General features: G+C 39.0%; 1 pseudogene; it reads right to left on the reverse strand.

Moving 5' to 3' along the window:
- Positions 1-624: 624 nt before the first annotated feature.
- LOC122749836 lies at positions 625-24,270 on the reverse strand (annotated as a pseudogene).
- Positions 24,271-24,498: the final 228 nt, after the last annotated feature.

The following is a 24,498-nucleotide window of genomic DNA, read 5'->3' on the forward strand; positions in this document are numbered from 1 at the left end:
ATAATTGTATAGGTAGTTAATAGTAGGGAAATGATTTGAACTCTGGTCCTCTAACTCCAAATTTAAGACCCTTTCCAAAATACTATGAGGTGCCTAACAGGAAATTGTCCAGTCCAGGCAAAGTATGATGAAAGAATATGCCAGTTCCTCCCAGACCTTAAGTCAATACTTGGCTTGGAGTAATACACCTGTTTTCAGAGAGCTTTCCTATAGTCATTTAGAATAAGTGAATTTTGAACACTGGACAGGCTACTGAGCTTCCATCAATGTCTGTATACTGAGGCCCACACTACAGTCAAGTACTGGGAAACAATTGAATAATGATCAGAAACTGGGGATTGTATTTATCCCACCCTTGCAGACTAATAATTCCACCCAGGTGTGAAAAATCCCTCTCTTCCCTCAATGTATAGGTCAATAACATTCTACATGAAACCTTTTCTGAGTTTCTTCCCTCTTATTTGTCTGTAATAACATAATCTGTGCCATCCTGTGAGACTCAGGGAGGGTCCTTTTCTCTTCGCATTTGTGCTTAAAGCATTGACTAAAAGAGTTGTATACTGTCTCAAGCCACAGACCCCAGTTGCACCCCAGACAAGGACTCCCTCCCTAGCATGTTATTTATCAGGACATATTTAGCATAGCTGAGGAACAGAAGTTTTGCCCATAATTGTCTGGTTGTACCATCACTGTAGTTCTAGATGCCTCTGTCCTGGCTAACTGAATGTCCTCATTTCCTAGGTCAAAGATAACAGCCCTGAAGTAATTCTTGGAAAAGTACTGAAAAAAAAAAGAGTTTTACCAAACCTGATACACTCACCACTAGAGAGCTGGTTATATTTTGCTTTATTTTTTTATTTTTTTTAATTATGGAATAAAATAAGCATTCTTATAACATAGTATAATAAAATAAAGATGATTGCACATGAAACTGTGAATCTATTACGTCCAACTTGTATTCCTTTTATTTGTTTTATTTTTTTATTTTTTTGCTGGGCAGTGAGAGTTAAGTGACTTGCCCAGGGTTACACAGCTAGTTAGTGTCAAGTGCCTGAGGCCGGAATAGAATTCAGGTCCTCCTGAATCCAGGGCTGGTGCTTATCCACTGTGCCACCTAGCTGCTCCCTGTAGTCCTTTTAAATATATAAAAAAGTTACAATGTGAATTGTTTTCTTTTTCCCCCCTTTTTTCTCCCCCATTCATATGGCTACCATTAGACACAAATATAAATATTATATATACACACATATATAAGTGAAATCAATTTATATATGCTTCTATTTATCAGTTCTTTCTCTGGATGCAGATAGTATCTTCCTTCATATGTCCTTTGGGTATTTATAACAGTCAAAATGGCTTCGACACTCAAATTGCACATTTATTAGAAAAAGTGTGGAGCTAAGTCTGACGTAACTAGACAGCAAGAATCTATCACCTATAGGCACTGGTAATCCTAACCATTGATACCGGTTCCAATGGCTCAGTTGACAAGGGATAATGATGGTCACCCAGTTGTATATACACCATTGTCCATTTACAAAGGAATGAATAGCTGTCCCTTTTAGACTCTATAGTATAGATGGTACAGACTCTATAAATTATTATTAAGCCTTCCGACTTGGAAATAGCCTTGTAGATTTTCAAAGGCTCATGAATTTGGTATTTCAAGAATTGCTGGACTAGAGTGTGGTTTATTTTGGTGATATTTTATATATTTCTGACATTCTGCCAAGTATGCCTAATGAATCTGACCATTCTCCAGAACTTACATTAGTCAATGTATATATGCCAAAACTGAAGAATGTCAATTTGAGATGGAAAAAATAGGTTGGTGGTGAGGAATCCATACAGATCCATGAAAAAGGCTCACCACACTGCATTTAGGGACCTCTACTTCTATGAAAGACATATAGTCTTTCCTTGGCTTCATGTCCACATTTTCTGCCTCATGAATATCCTTTATTGATCTGCTGAATCAACCCAAGGTTTTACAATAAATACCCAAGATAGAAGACTCATTAATGACCTGAAGAATTGGTTCATATCCTCCTTTCTCTTCATATATTCAGATCCAGAGAAAATAGTTAATTAGGGAGACCTATGCTTTCAACATTAAGTAGACCAACCTCACACAAACCACTTTATTGTCTCCTATGTCCTGACTTTGAGAATATTTATTCTGCAAGTTGACTGGGGTTTAAAACAACTATGTATAGTATCCCTGAATGCTACCTTCAAGTATTACAAATCTCATTGAATTTATTATTTATTGCTTGACTTAGAACTACAGGAGACAGATGAGAAAACTGAGGCCTAGAGAAGTAAAATGACATGTTCAATAGATTTCAAGCAGCAGAACTGGAATTTGATCATAGATATTTCTGTGAGATAAATATTTATCTAATATTTTTGGACCACCCTATTCATGATACTTCAGCTGAAGATTTAAATTTCTATAAGATATAAATAAATGGTAGGTAGTATATCACAGTATGGAGAAAACTATCCTTGTAATCACAAATATCTGAGTTTGTCATACCTGTGACTGATATGGGTTTTGTGACCCTAGGTGGGTCACTTTTAATACCTTAGACAATTTTCCAAGAGTTTATGCTGTAGAGAAGGTGCAAACCTGCACTGGGACAAGGAATTGCCTTATTCTTGTACCAGTGAAATCACAGGTCTAAGCCTGATCCTTATCTCTCAGTATCTGACAGAATGCACATATCAAATCTCAGAACACCTCCTTCTATTTTTTCACCTCCAAGCATTGATAAGTTTCCCCCCAGAGAAAGTTTTTATGATTTCCACTTGGCCACTAAGAAGTGCCATTCAGTACAAACTATGTGCTTTGTTTTCCCCCTGAATTCTTCTTTAAAACTATAGTTTTCCCTGGAAAGACACACATGAACTGAAGCAGAGAGAAATGCACTGTATTCAAAATAGCAGCATTAGTGTAAGATGTTTGCTGGGAAGCATGTGGTTATTTTCATCAAGGCAATGATCCAGTATAACTCTGAAGAACTTAGGAATAATTGTAGTTCATCTATAGAGAAAGAACTGATGGTATCTGAAAACAGACTGAAACACATTTTTTTTCTTACAATTCCTTAATCTTAAGTTTTGTTTCTATCTGTTTTCTCTCACAACCTAGATAATGTAGAACTGTTTTCCATGACTACTCATGTATAATTTATGTTGAATTGTTTGAGTTCTTGGAGTGGGGGTGGGAGGGGAGGGAGAGAAGTTGGAACACAAAGTTTTTTTAAAAAATTGATGTGAAAATTTGCTTTTACATGTAATTTGGAAAATAAAAGTCTCAAAACAAACAAAACAAAAAACAAAACAAGGGGCAGCTAGGTGCCACAGTGGATAGAGCACCGTCCCTGGAATCAGGAGTACCTGAGTTCAAATCCGGCCTCAGACACTTAACACTTACTAGCTATGTGACCCTGGGCAAGTCACTTAACCCCAATTGCCTCACTAAAAAAACAAACAAAAAAACAAAAACAAAATAAAAATAAAAAAAAAAACCCTTAGTTTTCCAGAGTCCATTCAAAGACTACCTAGAGAAGTTGGATGCTTCTGAAACTGATTTGAACTGTAAATTGTGAGTAGTCTTTGTGGTGCGTAAAAGGGGGCTAGATGGCTACAATCCCAAACTTGAGAGCCCTTGAGCAGAGCAGACCATGTCAGTTTTCTCTTATATCCTTTTACCCAACAGAAGCTCTTAGATGCTTGTGGAAGGATTGGTATACCCTTTCATTAATACTCAGGTATCCACTTCTAATTCTGTATGTACCCTGGGTTCAAACAGTATTTGCTGTAAAGGATTTTCCTCAACCCACAATAATGCCCTTAGAGTCCCTGCCCTCCATAATTAATTGTGTATGCTTAGGAATGCCAATACTTATATATCCATCCACAGTCTTTCTCCTGAACTCTAGGCCCACATCATAGGCTCCTTATTAGACATTTCAGACTCAATGTCATTTAGTCATTGCAAACTCAACATGTTCAAAACAGAACTTCCTCCTCATATCTACCTCACCTCCAAATTCCCCAATCATAGGGGAAGTCACTACTACCCTTCTGGTTATGAAAGTTAGCTATCTTAGGGTCATCTTCTACCCCTCATTCTTTTTGTTTTGTTTTGTTTTTTGTTTTCACTATGGATCTCGGTGTACTTTATTCTCCTGCTGTCTACAGCTGAGCAGCCCACACAGAGGGCAGAGATGAGTAGCCCTGAGGAATGATCAGATTTCTCTCCCCATTCCCCGTTCCCCATTCCCCCACCTCTTAAGCCCTATCCCACTCTCCCCTAATTTTCAGGAATGGTTTATAAGTAACACCACCCCCTCTAATTAAAAAAAGGCATTAAGAGCCAGGCCTCTTTCCATTCAGGGTTGACGAATCTGTAAGCTCTTTTCACAAATGGAGCTTCTCTCCTCCAAACACCTGGATTTGTTTTCTTTTGCACATTGGTTCATAGATCAGCACATTTGACTCTGAACCTGGCACCAAAAAGGCACAATATCTGATACCATGTACAAGAACTATTAGAAATGCTGCAGTGGGGGCAGCTAGGTGGTGCAGTGGATAGAGCACCAGCCCTGGAGTCAGGAGTACCTGGGTTCAAATGCGGCCTCAGACACTTTACACTTACTAGCTGTGTGATCCTGGACAAGTCACTTAACCCCAATTGCCTCACTAAAAAAAAACAAAAAACAACAACAACAACAACAACAAAAAGAAATGCTGCAGTGCAGATGGGCAAAATTTAGCCAATCCCTCTCATGGATGAAAAAAATTAGACTGTTGGAATATGGGATGTCAAGGGAAAAAGATAGGAATGAAGACCCCTTTCTTGTAAGCTTCAGGGATGAAGGTATAGAAGGGAAGAGGAATCCTGTTCTAGCCCTCATTCTTACCCCCACCCAATATAAGCAGTTGCCAAATCTTGTTTCAATTTCCATAGCATCTCTCTTTTGCATTCCTGTCTTTCCAGCCTTACACATCCCATTCTAGTTGAGGTCCCTATTACTTGTCAGATCTATTGCCATGGCCTCCTGTTTGCTCTCCTTGCCTTAGGCATTTGCACTTTAGTCCATCCTCTATACAGTTTCTAGTCATTTTTTCCTACTATAAAATCCAAGTCTGATCATGTTACTAAGCTGTGGTGGATCCATGTTATCTCTAGGATCAAATATTGACCCTTACATTTGATAGTTAAATATTTACAACTGGTACCCTCCCTAAATTTCCATCCTTCTTACACACTGCTTTCCTCTATGCTATTCTGCCATTTCTCTTCTCTTTGGCTTTGAACAGATTGTCACCCATGACTAGGAGACACTCATAGCATAATAGAGTTATATCTAGGAGGGATAATAGAGGTTATTAAAGCCATCTCCTTATTGTATGGATGAGGAAACTGAGGCAAAAAGAGGTTAAATGACTTGATCAGGGACATGTAGTTTCTAGTAAATATCTACAAGATTTGAAGCAAAGGCTTCCTGACATTGTCTAGTACTACATCCCATATCCCCTTACCATGCCGTCTGACTTCTGCCACTTGGAATTCCTGGTTTCTTTTAATACTCAATGTTAGCATCATCTTTTACAGGAAGCTCTTCCCCTGGTGCTGTTGCTTTCTCTCAGAAATCCATCTTAAACTTATTTTGTACTTATTCTACTTAAATAGTATATGTCATCCCGTCCATTGGAATGTAAACATGTTAGGGCAAGAGTTTTTTTTTTTTTCTCTTGTCTTTATATCTCCAGCATAGGTACTTAATAGGTACTTAATAAATGCTTGTTGATAAACTGTTCAGGATGTCTTTGACTTATGACTGTGTTGGGGCCATCTCTAGTCCTGAATGCACTAGTGGGAGTATGGGCTCAAAGGGTGGCCACAGGAAGTAGTGACTAGTGTGGATGCCCTACATTTAGTATATAACTTCCACCAACATCCTCTTACCAAACTGTTGTTTTGGGGTCAGGGAAATGTTTTGGGGTAGTAATGATTTTGCCCATTATTTGATGAACTCAAGAGAGTCAGGGGGCAGCTAGATGGCGCAGTGGTTAAAGCACCGGCTCTGGATTCAGAAGTACCTGAGTTCAAATCTGGCCTCAGACACTTGACACTTACTAGCTGTGTGACCGTGGGCAAGTCACTTAACCCCAATTGCCTCACTACAAAAAAAAAAAAAAAAAAGAGAGAGAGAGTCAGGATAAAAAACTAACACTTTACAATAGAGGAGAAACAGCTAATAGCGGTCATAAAAGGACAAAAGTTGGGGGAGAAAGGTTGAGACAAACAAGTGATCAGCTTCATGGTCCTCCTTGTAGTCTGCTTGCTGGTCTGATACAGGCATCTTGCTTTGCATCTGTGCCCAGAGAATCACTTATCCTTTTGTCTTAGCCCTCTTTGTCCCACCCAGCCTTTTGGATTTTGGTGTTCTGCAAATATTCTGGTATCAACACAGCCTGGCTTTTTTGCTTTATCCTTATTCTCTCCCCAGCTCAGATCACACTTTCTCCTTCCCAGACAGAAATTTATCTTTCCTGGCAGCAACATTGTCTAAACACTGGTACACGTTGACCTTTTCTCAGCAAAAGTGTGAAAAAATAAGTTAGGTACTTTGACTTTAGGAAAACCTTTTGTGGTATTCAACAAACTTATCTGAGCAAATTAACTTGCTGACTGTACCAATTAAAAGCCAAAGGTAAAGCCACATTTCTACCCCCTCCAAAAAAAAATCAGCATTTTAAAAGTATTCAAATCCTGCCTCTCACATCTGTAGGCTTTGTGACCTTGGGCAAGTCATTTACTCTCTTAATGTCCTAGGCACTAAAACCTTAAATTTCAGAGGAAATTCCTCACCCAGAATTCCCTAAATTCCCTACATTAATGAAACCAAATGGGTGCATGTGTATATGTGTGTGTGTGTGTGTGTGTGTTGTAAGAATCAGACTCATCCTGACAATTTTTTTTTAAAACATGGTCTTCAGGAAGTAGGAAATATTCAGTTCATTGATCTCAAAGATGTTTTATTTACATTTGGAAGAGCAGAAATTTCTGACCAATAGTTATAGTATTCCTAGTGCTTTATATATTTATGGCTATGTGAATCTCCCATTTTAGTCCCATGATTAATAATTACTATCAATAGAGAGGAAAGTAGAAAAGAAATACTTCTTTCTTCTCTGAGTATATATTTACATAGAAAAATGTTAATATGAAAATATAAAAATATGACATCCAATCTTAAAAAACAATCAACTCATTGATCATGAGAATCCCTCGAAAATGTACATAGGAATCCTTGAGCCTGAAAGAGTACTAAAAAAACTAATCTAAAAAAAAGAGTAAAAGGACTGTAAGAAACAAAACTTTTTACATGTACTGCCTCAAATACACATTAGGCTAAGAATCTTGTTTCTCTCTTGCATCTCTGATTTAGGGTTATTTGTAAGGCAGTTAGATGATGCAGTGGACAGAATGCTGGGTCTGGAGTAAGGAAGATCTGAGTTCAAATCCAGCTCCAGAAACTCATGAGCTGTGTGACTCTGGGCAAGTTACTTAACCTCAGTTTCCCTATCTATAAAATGGGAATAATAACAGCACCTTCATTGCAGGATTGTTTTGCTATTGATAATATTTTATAAAGCACTTAGTACTTAGCACATTATAGATCCTACATAAATGCTAGCTATAATTACTATTGCTATTATTATTGTTTTGAAGTTATATAATCTAAGAAAATGTCTTTACATTTTTTTATTTTTGCTGGAGGCCATAACATCTCTCACATATCTAACAAGGATTAGGGAGAAGGAGTATTATTCTAGACACAGAGTTATATAATATGATGTAATGATTTTTTTTGGTGAGGTAATTGGGGTTAAGTTCAGGGTCACACATATAGTAAATGTCAAGTGTCTGAGGCTGGATTTGAACTCAGGTTCTCTTGACTCAAAGGCAGGTGATCCTCTATCCTCTGCACTACCTTGCTGCCCCATGATTACTGTTTGAGTACCAACTTTGCTATTTATTAGTTGTGAAATGAGCAAATCACTTTAACTCTCTGACTCTTAGTTTCTTAATCTGTAGAAGGGGATGATAACACTAGGACTGAGTGGCAGCACGATATGGTCTCCACCATATCATAGGACTAAGCTTGGAATCAGGAAGATGTAGTTTCAAGTGAGGAAAACCTAGCCTCTATCACATGCTGGTCATATGACTCCTGTCAAATTGCTTAAGCTATAAGTTTCCTAGGCAACGAAGGACTTACATTATAAAGTGTAGAACTGCATTGGGAGAATTCCTTCATTGGGAGTTCATTTATCAAGGAATTCCCAGGTCTAGACAAGAAAAGAAATACTTGTATTACGTTAAAGAGATCATCATGAGGACCAAATGAAAGATATAAAGAACTTCACTTATCTTTTTTTTTTTTTTTGGTGGGGCAATGAGGGTTAAATGACTTGCCCAGGGTCACACAGCTAGTAAGTGTCAAGTGTCTGAGGCTAGATTTGAACTCAGGTTCTCCTGAATCCAGGGTCAGTGCTTTATCCTCTGTGCCACCTAGCTGCCCCCAGAACTTCACTTAGCTTAATCTTAAATGCTACACACATCAGTTGATAATATTAATGATTTCAACTGCAAAAACAACAAATTCTTTCAGCTGAGAAGAAGTTAGAAATCTAAGCCCATGTCTGCTGTACCAATGTTTGCTTATTCAAAAACTTGGTTATGGAAGCTCAATATCTGTGTGAAACCAGCTTGTAGCAGCTTATTATTTAAGGACATGAGTTACTTGAGCTTATCACAATTTTTTCAATCAATACTTATAGTCACAAATTATACATGGTTACAGGATTGAAATGTAACCCAAATTGAGAACTGGGAAAATAAAATGTGCTGAAGCATGTTTACTCTGTAAATACTGCCAACTTATTCACTTTTTTCTTCTTCACTTTTAATATTTCATATCTTTTGTATTTCTCATGGCCTAAATAATTCAAAGAGTTGTGGAGGTGCAGAAGTATGAACACAAGGCTTTAAGGTAACTTTTACTTAAAAATAATAACATTATGGGCTTAAAAAAAGAATTGTAACAAGAATAGTATTGCCCTTGAAAAGATTCATGATTTCACAAACATCCCCAGAGCATAGTAAAGCAGTTCCATTAAACACTTATTAAATGCCTAGTATATGTAAAATGCTCTGCTAGAGTCTATGGAAAAATCTAGGAAAAATAAAATGAGATTCTTGTTGTCAAGGTTATGGCAACATATTTGGGTAAATAAGACAACTATACACACATAATATAAATCTGATAAGATAAGTATATAAGACAGATGCAAAGAAAGTACCAAACCTAGTGTTTAGTATAATGCCTCACATTTGATAAAGGCATTTTAATTGATTCATTCCAGGAAGGAAAGATTATTTTTATCTGGGAGGATTAGAGAAAGCTTCACATAGAGTATACAGCATCCCATGTAGTCTTTGAAGGACATGTAAGACTTCAAAAGGAAGAAATAGAGTAGGGGGGATGGTTAAAACATTTGAAATAGAGGGGATGATGTCAGAAAATACACAGAATTGAGGAATAGTATGTGTATAGTTCAGTCCAGCCACATAAAAGAGTACATGAAAAAGGAGAACTATATAATAAGACTGAAGAGGCAAATAAAACTATATTACAGAGTTTTGAATACAGGATTCTATTTGTTCCATAGATAGTGTTGAGACTGCTATTCATTCATTCATCTATGCATTTATTTATTTGCTTGTTTCTTAGCAGGGGAATAATGTGATCATAATTTGTTTCCAGGGACATTGTATGGAAGCAAAAATTACTTGAAATCAATGTTTACGCTCTGCTGGACTGAAGAGTCTTCAAAGATTACTGCTGGAGTTTGATCTGAAGAGCAGGGAAGGAGATATTACTGATGAGCCGACCAGTCTCCATTCCAACTGAGGCTGCTTGCAAGAAGATTATAAAAGAAAAAAAAAAACAGTTCAATATTCTAAGCAAGTGCTACAAAGTTGAATACTGTTAGGAAGCAGAGAAAGAGAATCAGGTGAGCAGTGCAACTCTGAAAAGTCTGGTTATCTCTTCTGTCTCATTTTCTATTGCCTATAAAAATGCTAGATAGCACAGTGTATAAAGCTCTGAGTATGGGCCTGGAGTCAGGAACATCTGAGTTGAATTCTGGCCTCATCACGTATTAGCCATGTGACCTTGGGTAAGTCACTTAACCTCTGTTTGCTTTCAAACTTTGGAGAAGGAAATGGCAAACCAGTCCAGAAATTCCATGGACAGTATGGACCATGGAGTCACAAAGAGTAAGACATGACTGAAGAACTGAATAACAATAAACATGTTCATGTCTCCCTTCTCCTGAAAAACAAAACAAAACAAAACAAAACAACAACAATGCTCACTTGATCTTTCCATCCTCACTAACTATTGTCCTACATTCTGGACTCCTCACTATCCAAGCTGTTGCCAAGGCCAGTCAATTTTACCTTTGTAACCTTTCTCAAATATGATCCCTTCTCTCTTCTGACTGACACTGCTACCACTCTGGTGTAGGTCCTCATCACCTAACTCCTAGATAATTGCAATAGCTCACTGGTGGGTCTCTCTGCCTGTTTCATATCTCTCCCCATTCTAATCCATCTTTCCCTCACAAAAGTCATTTTCTTAAAATGATGGTCTGGTCATCTCACCCCCAGCTCCCAAACCCTTACTCAATAAACTTCAGTGGCTTCCTATTGCCTCCAAGAACAAATATAAATTGCTCGGTTTGGCAATCAAAGCCTTTTATTTTATTTTATTTTTTATTTTTGGGCAGGGCAATGAGGGTCAAGTGACTTGCCCAGGGTCACACAGCTAGCAAGTGTCGAGTGTCTGAGGCTGGATTTGAACTCAGGCTCTCCTGAATCCAGGGCCAGTGCTTTATCCACTGTGCCACCCAGCTGCCTCCAATCAAAGCCTTTTATAACCTAGCTCTCTCCCACCTTTCCAGTCTGCTAGGACCTTACTTCATCATACTCTTGGATCCAGTAACACTGACCTCTTGGCTGTTCTACTCCATCTCTCGGTTCCCAGCATTCTCTCTGGCTGTTCCTCATCTCTGAAATGCTCTCCCTCCTCTGTTCCAGCTGCTGGTCTCCCTGGCTGCCTTTAAATTGCAATTAAAATTCCATGTTCTACAAGAAGTCCTTCCCAACCTCTTTTAATTCTAGTTCCTTATTTGCATTAGTTCCTATTTATCTTGTATATAACTCTCTCTCTCTCTCTCTCTCTCTCTCTCTCTCTCTCTCTCTCTCTCTCTCTCTCTCTCTCTCTCCTCTCTAATTTATTTGCATGTTGTCTCCATATTAGACTGTAAGCTCCTTGAGGACATGGACTGTCTTTCGCCTCTTTTTGTATCCCTAGTGCTTAGCGCAGTGCCTAACACATTTGTTGTTCGGTCATTTCAGTCACGTCTGACACTTTGTGACCTCATTTGGCATTTTCTTGGCAGAAATACTGGAGCAGTTTGCCATTTCCTTCTCCAGTTCATTTTACAGAAGAGGAAACTGATTGTCCCTGGGTCACATAACTAGTAAATATCTGAGGCCAGATTTGAACTCAGGAAGATGAATGTTCCTGACTCTAGACCTGGCACTCTATCCATTGTTCTGCCTGTGAGCTACTTTTTTTGAACTAGGAAAAAAATAATTCCTTTTCATTCCTAACAAGATCTTGGTAACTAATTTGGACCTATGCGTATCAATGGTGCTGATATATTTTGTCTTGATTTTCCATGAAGATAAGGTCAGAAAAGTGGTAAATTTCCACATTTTAAGAATGGAAAAATAACAGACACAAAAACTTTTCAAAAAGACATGAAGAAAGTCAAGGAAATGTATTGCCAATGAAAGCAAGTAGAGAAAATGAGGGATAGTTGATAGAACCAATTGCTCCAGAGAAATCACAGATGATGAGGACTAAGAAAAGGACAATACATTTCAATAATGAAGACATTGTTGGTGACCCTTGAGAGCAGCTTTGGTTGTGTACAGAAGTCAGATTGCATGGGTTAAGAAGAGTTGGGGAGCTGGCCATATATGTATGAAACACTCCTTGTCAGAGTTTGAACACCCTTCTTATCAGGAATTTTGTTTGAATTTCTTATTTTAGATTAGTCTTCACCAAAGGAGAGGGAATTAGTTTTTAGATGATCAGCTTGATTATTTTGACCAAATTAAACATTCAATTTAGTGAAAATAATTCCTATTGGACTGATTTGAACACTCGGTTGGATCAAAACAGCCCCCAAACTTGCTTCGATTCCAGGAACTTGTGGAAATATAGGTTCCTTTTTATTTTAAGTTGTTGCGTTTTCCCCCCATGGAATGAGCATTTTCGTGTCCGAGTCTTCCAGTTATGGAAAAAGGAGGGCCTGTTCAATGAAGAACATACAGCTCTTGGTGAGTAATCAGGAACAGAGCTGTCAACATTATGAAAACACTCTTTTGAAAGTTGTGACTTTTTTTCAAAAGGCTGTCATAAAAGTAATCTGTCTTTTCAAACTTCACAGGGTGATGCTTCATTGCCATGATTCAGCAGGTGTTCTGAAGGAGATGCTAATAAAATCTCCAGGCATTATGTGGTTTAGAAATGATACACTGGCTTTGCAATTCTGAAAATAATCTTAAAAAGCAAAACTAATTTAGAAATCTCATTATGTCCAAGGAATGGCATTTCTCAATGTATAAACAGAATAAATGCATGGAGGGCTGGCTTTTTGCAAATTATAGAGTAGGTGAAGTTTGTTTTGGGGTACCTCTTACTAATTATTTCTGTATTTCCCTTTACCTCTTTCTGTGCTGCTTTTCTTCTTTTCCTCTCAGCTGAGCCTCTCCTATCTTAAATGAAAGTAATTGGGGAAAATAAGTCATATGAAGCTGTCGATGACATATGTTACTCCTTGTCAACAGTCTATTTTAAAAGTGTATAGCAGATAGAGTGCTGCCTCTAAACGTAAATTTCATTCATTGGGGCACCTTTTATTTTTGGAGATTATAAGAATTTGAATTGAAGGGGATCTTGTAAATCACATAGTCCAACATTCTCACTTTATGGAAGAGGAAAATGAACCCCAGGGAGGAGAAATTATTTGCCCAAGGTCACATAGCTGGTAAAAAGAACCAGGATTTGAACTTGAATTCAAGCCCATTCAATCCACTGACAAGCACTATTGATTCTACCACCAAATAATCTCTCACATCTGTCTTTTTCCATTTAATCAGATAGCCAGAATCTTAGTTCAGATTCTTATTGCCTTTTGATGAGCTATTGTTAACAGCCTCCTGAATGAGCTCCCTTCTTCTAGTCTCTTCTTTCTTTGGTCTGCCCTCTATACTGCTGAAGAAATAGTCTTAAGGTCCATGTCACATTTCAGCTCAGAAACCTTTAGTAATTGTAGATTAATTATAAGATAAAATAGAAACTCCACAAACTGGTATTTAAAATCCTACATTAATTTGGTCCAACCATAACATTCCAGGTTTATTTCAAGCGACCTTTCCCACCATATTTCAGACAAATTGGCTTAATAGTTCACCATACGTATCACTCTAACCTCAAGTCTCTTCCAGCCTTCCACTCACCCATGTATATTCCTGAACGTTATTGGAACCCAAAGGACATTTAACACACTCGCAACAATACTATACGTGATGGGTCATGAAAAGTCTGACTTGGTGCAATTGTTGAGAGCCAATGAGGGATTTACCTGTGGTTAGTGATTTGGGTCACTAATGGGATCTAAATATGCAGGTCCTCTCTAAGAAGTTACTAGGGGAAGCACAGCTGGTCATCCAGGAGTCTTGGAGCTGATCAAATGATGGTTCTCAGCTTTTGTAGCTAGAATGACTGAGCATAGCAGGATCTGAGTTCAAATCTGACCTCAGACACTTGATACTTACTACCTGTGTGACTCTGGGCAAGTCACTTAACCCTCATTGCCCTGCAAAAAAAGAAAAGAAAAGAAAAGAAAAGATAGAATGACTAAGCATATAAATGATGCAATGCCACTGTTCATATTCTGCCTAATGGGTTTTTTTGGTACCTCAGGAAAAGAGGTCAGTTCAAACTTAGACTGTATTTCTTTCTTTTTTTTTCTTTCTTTTCTTTTTTCTTTTCTTTTTGCTGGGCAATGAGGGTTAAAGTGACTTGCCCAGAGTCACACAGCTAGTAAGTATCAAGTGTCTGAGGCCAGATTTGAACTCAGATCCTCCTGAATCCAGGGCCAGTGCTTTATCCATTGTACCACCTAACTGCCCCCTTGACTGTATATATTTCTTTTTTTTTCCAGAGCAGTGGGGGTTAAGTGACTTGCCCAGGGTCACACAGCTAGTAAGCGTCAAGTGTCTGAGGCTGGATTTGAACTCAGGTACTCCTGAATCCAGGACTGGTGCTTTCTCCACTGTGCCACCTAGCTGCTTCCCATCATGTCTTCTTGACTCTATTCTGCCACTGCACTGCGATGACTCTGGAAGAGACAGTGAGGCTAATGACTTTGTGCTACTCTGCCTCACCTAAATTAAATTTACGCATGAGTCAAATGACATCACCCATACTATTTTACCATTTTTACCTTTCTCAAAGTCCTGTGTCAACAATCAAGTGACAAAGCAGCAGGTGTAGATACATTGGGAGCTGTAGTCACAATCCTGCACACAGAAAACTCAGGCTATATGGTCATCTTCTCACTGGAAGCAGCAGTAGGAATTGGCAGCCCCTTGGATTGCCATTGGTACAGGGAACATGCCCACACTTTTATAGACACAAAATCCAGTAGACCTGAAAAATGGAAAGCTCTTGTTGAGAAAGAACTCAGCAGGTATTGCATCCAAATAGCAGCCCTAAGTGAAACAAAGTTGGCAAATGAAAGCCAGCTTACTGAAATCAGAGTTGAATATGCATTTTTCTGGAGACACCAAAGTGAAGGGGAGCATTGTGAATCTTGTGTAGGTTTTGTAATCAAAACTAATCTAGTCAGGGGCAGCTAGGTGGCACAGTGGATGGAGCACTGACCCTGGAGTCAGGAGGACCTGAGTTCAAATCTGGCCTCAGACACTTGACACTTACTAGCTGTGTGACCCTGGGCAAATCAGTTAACCCCAACTGCCTCACCAAAAAACAAAAACAAAAAAATCTAATCTAGTCAATACACTTGTATGCCTACCAAAAGGAATGAATTACAGCCTCATAACAATGTGATTGCCACTTGCAGGAAAACACCACTCCACCATCATCAGTGCCTATTATCCCATGATGACAAACCCTGATAAAGTTAAAGAATAATTTTATGAAGACTTGGATACCCTTATCGTCAATGTGTCAAAAGAGACAAGCTTATAATTCTGGATGACTTTAATGCTAGAGTAGGCTCACACTACCATACATGGTAGGGAGTCTTGGGAGGAATGGAGTTGGAAAAAGTAAAAACAATTGTCACTTACTACTGAAGACTTGTGCATCTCATGACCTTCTCATCACCAACACTGTCTTCATTTACCTAAACACAATAAAAATTGATGGATGCACCCTTGCAGCACACAATGACATTTAATAGACTATGTGTTTTTTTGTTTTGTTTTGTTTTTTTAAATAGACTATTTGACTATAAGGAGAAGAGAGAGGCAGAATTCGAGAGTGATAAAGGCAAAGTGTGGTGCAAAGTGCTGGAGTGATCACAGACATCCTCTCCAAGCTAAATATTTGCATTCAACATAGGTGGTGATCCCAGGGCAAAATGATTACAAGAAGACAATGTCAACAGATTAGAGTGCTTCTCTGAGAGGGAATAGTTTGTTGCCAACTTCAAGGGAAAGTTGAGCCAACAAATGGTTGGCAATAGTGGAGCAGAAAATGAGGGGACAGCTTTCAGAGATTTAGTGTATAGGACTATATTTGTTCACTTGGGTCAGAACATTCACAAACATCAAGACTGGATTGATGAAAATGACGAGGAAATTCAGAATCTGCTAAATGAAAAATAAGAACTCCACAGGGTTTGCCAGTAGGATAGTTTATCCATCCCTAAGAGCATCATTCAACTCCATCAAAAGTAAAGTACAGGGGCAACTAGGTGGCACAGCGGATAGAGCACCAACCCTGAAGTCAGGAGGACCTGAGTTCAAATCTGACATCAGACACTTAACACTTACTAGCTATGTGACCCTAGGCAAGTCACTTAACCCCAATTGCCTCACCAAAAAAAAAAAAAAGTACAAGCTAAGCTTAGAGAGATGCAGGATTCTTGGCTCAATAAGAAGGCAGATGAAATTCAGTTTAATGCTGATCGTAACAATCCAAGGTACTTTTATGATGCCCTGAATGTTACTTATGGGCTAAAGACATATAGTGCATCTTATCTCAACTACTCAGTGCTGATGGAACCACATTGATTAGTGATAAGGACATGACCTTAGAGAGAAGGGCTGAATACTTCCCTAGTAGTTACAAGAGACTATCATCAATCAAAGCTGAAGCCATTGACCATTTACCTCAGGTTGAAATCAACCCCCCTCTAGACAAATTTACAACCAAAGAAAAGGTTTTGAATGCCATTAGGCTCCTCTCCTGTGGCAAAGCACCTGGTGATGATTCTATTCCGGCTGAGATTTACCAGGTTGGGGGTCCATTGCTCATACAAAAGCTGACTAAAACTTTCTGTATTATATGGCAAGAAGAGCTTATCCCCCAGGAGTTCAAGGACTCCTCTATTACTCATCTTTTTAAAAGTAAAGGAAACAGATTGTCCTGTGACAATCATGGGGGGGGGTGGTGGAGTTCTGTCTCTTAGTCATTGCTGGCAAGATTCTTGACAGAGTCCTTTTTTTTTTTTTTAGGCAATGGGGGTTAAGTGACTTGCAGTGTCAAGTATCAAGTGTCTGAGGCCAGATTTGAACTCAGGTACTCCTGAATCCAGGGCCGGTGCTTTAACTACTGTGCCATCTAGCTGCCCCCGACAGAGTCCTTCTTAATAGTCTGATCCTTCACCTAGAAGATCATCATTGACCTGAAAGGTAGTGTAGCTTTAGAAAGGGCTGAAGAATGGTCAATATGGTATTTGCTGCCTGACAATTCCAGGAGAAATGCCAGGAGCAGAACAAAGGTCTGTACACAAAATTTGAAGATCTGACCAAGGCCTTTGATACTGTCAGTCATGAGGACTTATGGAAAATTATGTCAAAATTTGGCCTAGAGGGGGCAGCTAGGTGGCGCAGTGGATAGAGCACTGGCCCTGGAATCAGGAGTACCTGAGTTCAAATCTGGCCTCAGACACTTAACACTTACTAGCTGTGTGACCTTGGGCAAGTCGCTTAACCCCAATTGCCTCACTAAAAAAAAACAAAAACAAAACCAAAAAAATTTGGCCTAGAGAAGTTCATCAGTATTCTACATCAATTCCATGATGGCATGCTCACCCAGGTTCTGGATAAGGGATAATGCTCTCACACTTTCCCAGTAAACAACAGAGTGGAACAAAGCTGTGTGCTTCCTCCCATGCTTTTTAGCATGATGTTTTCAGCCATGTTGTCAAATTTTTTCGAAGAAGATGAAAACAGCATCAAGATCAGCTATTGCACTGGTGGTAAATTCTTCAACTTGAAATGGCTACAAGTCAAGACTAAAGTGGAGGGAGTTTTTGTGCATAATTTTTTTTTTGGCAGATAATTGTGCACCCAATTCAGACTCTGAAGCTGAGATGCAACAAAGTATGGATTGAGTTTTGTGCTAAGTTTGGCCTAACAATTAACACCAAGAAAACACAGATGCTCCATCAGTCAGCACCACACCATCCATACATGGAACCATTAGTTACAGCAAATAGAGAAATTTCAAATGCTGTGGATAAGTTCACTTACCTTGGCAGTATACTTTTCAGGGACATACACAATGATAAAGAGGTTGATGCACACATTGCCAGAGATAGGGAGGCTCTGAAGGAAACTGTGGGAGAGAAGAGGCATTAGACTGACTACCAAACTGAAGGTCTACAGACTTGTTATATTAACCTCATTGTTATATGCTTTTGAAACCTGGACAGTATACCAGCACCATGCCAGAAAACTGAATCACCTCCGTTTGAATTGTTTCAGGAAGATTCCAAAGATTACCTGGCAGAATAAGATACTAGACACCAAGGTCTTCTGAGCTAAATTGCCAAGTAGTAGAGCTAAACTCTACTGAAGAGAGCATAACACCAATGGCCTGGCCATGTTTGAATGTCAAACTTACATTTGTCTAAAATACTTTTATGGAGAACTCACAGAAGGCAAGCACTCACAGGGTGGCCAGAAAAAGTGAAAGAAGGACACTTTCAATGGCTCTCTTAAGAACTTTGGAATTGATCACTTGACATGGGAGACACTGGCACACAACTGCCCAGAATAGCATGCCCTCAGCAGAGAAGGTGCTGTGCTCTGTGAGTAAAGCAAAATCAAAGTAGATAAAAAGAAACACAGATGATCAAATTTAGAGAATCCACTTCAAATATCCATATGGATTATTTGTGCCCAATCTGTGGTACAGCATGCTGAGCTTGTATTCATCTGATCTGCCGTAGTTAGATACACTGTAACTTGACTCTAACTTGACATAGTTATATGATTTTGGTCATCTTCTAGAACAAAGGATAACAACCAATTAACCGATTATTTAGCAAAATTAGATGTTAAATAAAGTTCTAGAAAATTCTGATTTTAACAATCAACAACTAAGATGAACATTTCCATATACATTGTAGAACAAAAAGGCCTTGTACATGGAACTTTGAATCTATTATGTAGAGCTTACTTTCTTTTTTAACATATATAATAAATCCAAAATGGAACATATATTGTGGTTTACATAGGCATTTGTAGGCTGACCTGAGGGCACCCAATTACCATTTCAGTAAGGAAAAATGTGTTCTGAGTTCTAAAAAACCTTACTACCAACGTTTTGGAACAAGACTTCTGAATTTCAGGATTGTGTACAGTGTAGTAAAATACTGACCCTTAAGATATAGGTTCAAGTTTTGTCCCTAATATGTACTGGCTATGGGACCCTGGGTAAGACACATAACCTCTTAGTGCTCCATAGCAACTCCCAAAGACCATAAACTGCAGCCCAAGTACTAACCTGCATTGGTAGGGAAGGCTTCTTCATATTGGTGGAAATACTAATGTAACAACATCAAAAAGTATAGTGACTATGTGACTTTTTAATTATTGCTAATTTTAATATAGCAGAGAAAAGGCAGTGACTTGCCTGAGTTCTCCTTAAGACCCCTCCAAATACCTTTAAATAATGCCATAAGATAATTCCTGGAGCAGTAGAACCCACAAAAAGACAGGGTGAAATCATTTTCTAGCCAAAGACAACTTAGAATTCCAGCAGGAAAGGTCTGCCATGCCTGCACAGCCCCAGCCCTATAGCAGACCTAGCACCAGTGTACCAGCCACAGCAAACCAGGAGCAGCCTTGGAGCCTCTGAATAAGCTGGGGCAACAACTGCTTCTGGAACTAAGCTCACAGATGGTAATAGTGTTGAAAAATTGACCAAAAGTAGATTATAGGGATCTCTTTGCCAACAGTGAAGGAGGACCCTGTTGTTTTGCCCATACTTGAAGCCAGGTCACAGTCTTGGGTAGCTGTTTCAGGCTGGGATGGAGCACGAGTACCCTGGAGCTTGTGGCCACAGTGGAGTGGGATTCTGTTCATGGTTCCAGGGCAGAAAAGCAGGCCTGTGGTTGCTTGCCGACCAGAGCACAGGCCAGGAGAGTTGTAAACATACCTCTCCTTAAATCATACCACTTTGGAAGAACTAAAAACTTACAAATTTCTAGAAGTATGTCTGAAAACAGCTGCACAAACCCCCTGAAGCTTGGGACAGTGTGCCCTCCACCCTGGAAGCAGTGCCCAACTTTAACAAAGAGTTAAAAGTCAAGAAATAGGCTGGGAAAATGAGCAAATGGAAAAAAAATGCTGACCATATAAAGTTTCTATGGTGACAAGGAAGATCAAAATACACCATTAGAAGAAAATAACATAGTCAAAGTTCCTAAATCCAAAGCCTCCAAGAAAAATATAAATTGGTCTCAAGCCATAGAACTCCTCAAAAGGGCTTTGAAAATAAAGTAAGAGAGGTAGAGGAATATATGGAAAGAGAAATGAGAGTGATACAAGAAAATCATGAAAAAAATGCAACAGTTTGGTAAAGGAGACACAAAAAAATACTGAAGAAAATAACACCTTAAAAACAGACTAGGCCAAATGGTAAAAGAGGTACAGAAAGCCAATGAGGAAAAGAATGTCCTGAAAAGCCAAATTGGCCAAATGGAAAAGGAGGTACAAAAGCTCTCTGAAGAAAATAACTCCTTAAAAATTAGGATTGAGCAAAAGGAAGCAAATGACTAGGAGAAATCAAGAAACAATAAAGGAAGACCAAAAGATAGAAGGCAATGTGAAATATCTCTTTGGAAACACAATTGACTTAGAAAATGGATCCATGAGAAATAAAATGAAAATCATTGGACTACCTGAAAATCATGATAAAAAAAAAAGCCTAGACATCATTTCCAAGAAATTGTCAGGGAAAATTTCCCTGATATTCTAGAAGTAGAAGGTAAAATAGAAATTGAAAGAATCCACTGATTGCCTCCTGAAAGAGATCCTAAAATGAAAACTCTCAAGAATATTGTAACCAAATTCCAGAGCTCCCAGGTCAAGGAGAAAATATTGTAAGCAGTCAGAAAGAAATAATTCAAGTATTGTGGAGCTACAGTCAGGATAACAGAAGATTTAGCAACTTCTACATTAAAGATCAGAGGGCTTGGAATATGATATCCTGGAGAGCAGAGGAACTGGAATTACAACCAAGAATCACCTACCTAGCTGTAAGGGGCTAAAATTCTATCTAGTTTGTCTAAAATATCTAATGAGTGGTTGCCAATAAATTATAAGCTTTAGCAAGAGTTTAGACTTTTAAGCATTTATTAAGGAGAATAAAAATTTGGTGAAGAGAGAGAGAAAGGCCTAGATTCATCTATCTATCAAAGGGAGAGTGCATTTTTAGCTCAACTCTCCAACAGAGTCCTGATGAAAGAGAACAAGAGCGCCACACTATCCCCCTCTTTCTCCCACAAGCAAACATCACTTCCTGACGCCAAAGAAAAGCCACATGGTTTTCCCTCAGAGGCCTTCTCCTCATGGCTGAGCTTTCCTACAGTAAATCTTCAGCAGGTAGTGTCATTCCAATCATTACACAGCAAAACTTAATATAATACTTCAGGAGAAAAAATGGGAATTCAATGAAAGAGAGGACTTTCAGGCATTCTTAATGAAAAGATCTGAACTGAATAGAAAATTTGACTTTCAAATACAAAACTGTAGAGAAGCAAAAAAAGGTAAACAGGGAAAAAATCATAAGGGATATTAAAAGGTTAAACTGTTTACATTCCTACATGGGAAGATGATACTTGTAACTCATAAGAACTTTCTCATTATTAGGTTCCCCCCCACCACCAGGGCAATGAGGTTAAAGTGACTTGTCTGGGGTCATATAGCTAGTAAGTGTCAAGTGTCTGAGGCTGGATTTGAACTCAGGTCCTCCTGAATCCAGGACCAGTGCTTTATCTACTGTGCCACCTAGCTGCCTCCACTTTCTCATTATTAGGCCAGTTGGATGGAGTATACTTAGACAGAGGACCCAGGTATGAGTTGAATATGAAGGGATGGTATCTTTAAAAACATAAAATTGAAGGGTGAGAGAGGATTGCATTGACAGCAGAGGAAAATGACAAATGTTGTAGGACATATGAGGAAAAGGAGACATTAATGCATTGTTGGTGGAGTTGTAGACTGATTCAAGCATTCTGTAGAGCAATTTGAAACTATGGTCAAAGGGCTATAAAATCATGCATACCCTTTGACCTAGTAATAGCACTACTAGGTCACTATCCAAAAAGAGATAAAAACAAAAAATTAAAGGACATATATGTACAAAAATATTATGGCTGCCCTTCTCTGGTGCAAAGAATTTGAAATTGAGGAGATTCCCATCAACTGGGGAACAGCTGAACAAATTCTGGGATGAAATTATGATGTAACACTATTGTGCTGTAGGAAATGATGAGTAGGATGGGGAGGGAGGAAAGAAGAGAATTTGGACCTAAAAAATTTGTTGCTAATTTTGTAAAATTAGCAACAAATTTTTTAGGTCTTGATAATTTTTTTTCCATTTATTTAGAATTTTATTTTTCCCCAATTACATGAAAAAAAATTTTAATGTCCAGATTATTCTTTGATCTGTCAGTATGGTGAGAGACACATGAAGCTCAAGGGAAGGAACTGGGCATGGTTAGCACAAAGAAAATGGAGGAATGTGGTGGTGGCATTATTTAAATATTGGAAGGGTTTTCATGGTCAGTCATAAGCATATATGTGAGCTGTCAAAGTACTGAATTGTATTTCCATCTCTATCTGTATTTCTGCATCATATATAGATAAACAGGAATTAGACCTGTTCTCAATTGGCTCTAGAGAGCTGAACCAGGAACCATGGGAGGGAGATGCAAAGAGGCAAATTTAAATGTCATACCAGGAAAACCTTCCTAACAATTAGAACTCTCACAATGTAGGATGGTTGCCTTAAGGGCTGGTGGATTTGCTTAAGAAGAGGCTGGAAAACCACTGATTTGGCATATTCTAAGAGGGAGTCCCTTGGCACATGGCTTAGGCTAAATGGTCATTGAGTAGGCCCTTCCAGTTCTCAGAGTCTATGATTCATAGGCTCCCCCGTATTATATTATGATTATCTGTGCACCAGTTTTACCCCCAAGTCTATAAACTCCTTGAGGGCAGGGATTATTATTATTTTTTTTAAATCCTGAGACTTGAATTCATGTCTTTTTGTGTGTGTGTGTGTGTGTGTGTGTAAGGCAATTGGGGTTAAGTGACTTGCCCAAGGTCACACAGCTAGTAAGTGTAGTGTCTGAGGCCGGATTTGAACTCAGGTCCTCTTGAATCCAGGGCCAGTGCTCTATCCACTGTGTCACCTAGCTGCCCTTGAGGGCAGGAATTATTTTTAAATTGTTTTTATTTCTTCTTAATCACCTGCTTGTTTATGAATGTCTGACTCTTCATGACGCCCTTTGAGGTTTTCTTGTGGTTTGCCACATCCTTGTCTAGTTCATTTTCTAGATGAGGAAACTGAGGCGGAGATAAGTGACTTGCCCAGGGTAAATGTCTAAGGCCAGATTTGAACTGACTCAAGTCCCAGTGCCTTATCCATTGTGCCACTCGGTTGCCCCAACCACCAAGCATGATTTTTTTTAAAGCAAAAACAAATTTATTTATACATTAATGTTGAGGGCTAGACTAGAGTTTAAGAAAAAAGGAAAACAGTATGATACAGTCCTGTACAGAAGAGAGAAGACAGGTTATGAGGAAGGGGAAAAGATGCATGCACACACATACATATAGGAACAAGATGAAGGGAAGATAGGCTGGGCAGCTTGGGTCCAGGCTCCTGGCTAGTCACCAGCAAGTCCTTTTTTTTTTTTTGTGGGGCAATGGGGGTTAAGTGACTTGCCCAAGGTCACACAGCTAGTGTCAAGTGTCTGAGGTCAGAGTGAACTCAGGTACTTCTGAATCCAGGGCTGGTGCTTTATCCACTGCGCCACCCAGCTGCCCTCCACCAGCAAGTACTTTTTAAAGGCTATGGGGTTTGTTAAAAGTTCAGCAGCATGTGTGTTCAATGGGCTGTCTATGTTGGGTTCTACCAGCAGGCTCTGGATAGATAATAGTATGGTCCTGACATCATACAGAGCTGACCACTTGTCCTTGAGGATGTCCAAACAGATATTGCCTTGGGTATCCACATTAGAATGGTAACAAGGTGTGACAAATTTCACAATGGGAGCATTATATGGGAAGCCACTGGGGAACTCCAGGGAGAGCTTGTACCTCAGGTCTTCATATACTGTCCCAGAAGCCCCATGGATGGTCCCAATCCATTTGAAGAAATTGTCAGACTCTGGGAAGGCAGAAATTCTTTTGTTTCCAGACATCATTAGGGTCATCAATTGCTGCTGTAACCTCTTGCCCACGGATCCACGGGCCACACCCGCCCCAGGCTAGGCCTCCTTATGGGAGGCTGGGGCAGTGCTAGCAGCAACTGAGTCACAGTTGTGTGAGGCCATGGGGGACCAAAGATAAAGCAAGAGAAACTCCCAGGCAGCAACTGCCTAGTATGGTGTTTTAATAATGGTATGTAGACAAAAATATTTGTTAAATGGCTTTAGGTGCAAGAATATTGCAATGAAAGTGAGATGACTTACTACTGAAGCAGGAGTATTCTGGTAAATATTTAATAATGACTTTCCAAAAAGAAACTATACACTTTCAAGTTTAATCTGCATTATTAACAT

The sequence above is a fragment of the Dromiciops gliroides genome, chromosome 1, assembly GCF_019393635.1.
Source record: "Dromiciops gliroides isolate mDroGli1 chromosome 1, mDroGli1.pri, whole genome shotgun sequence".
Classification (NCBI taxonomy): domain Eukaryota; kingdom Metazoa; phylum Chordata; class Mammalia; order Microbiotheria; family Microbiotheriidae; genus Dromiciops; species Dromiciops gliroides.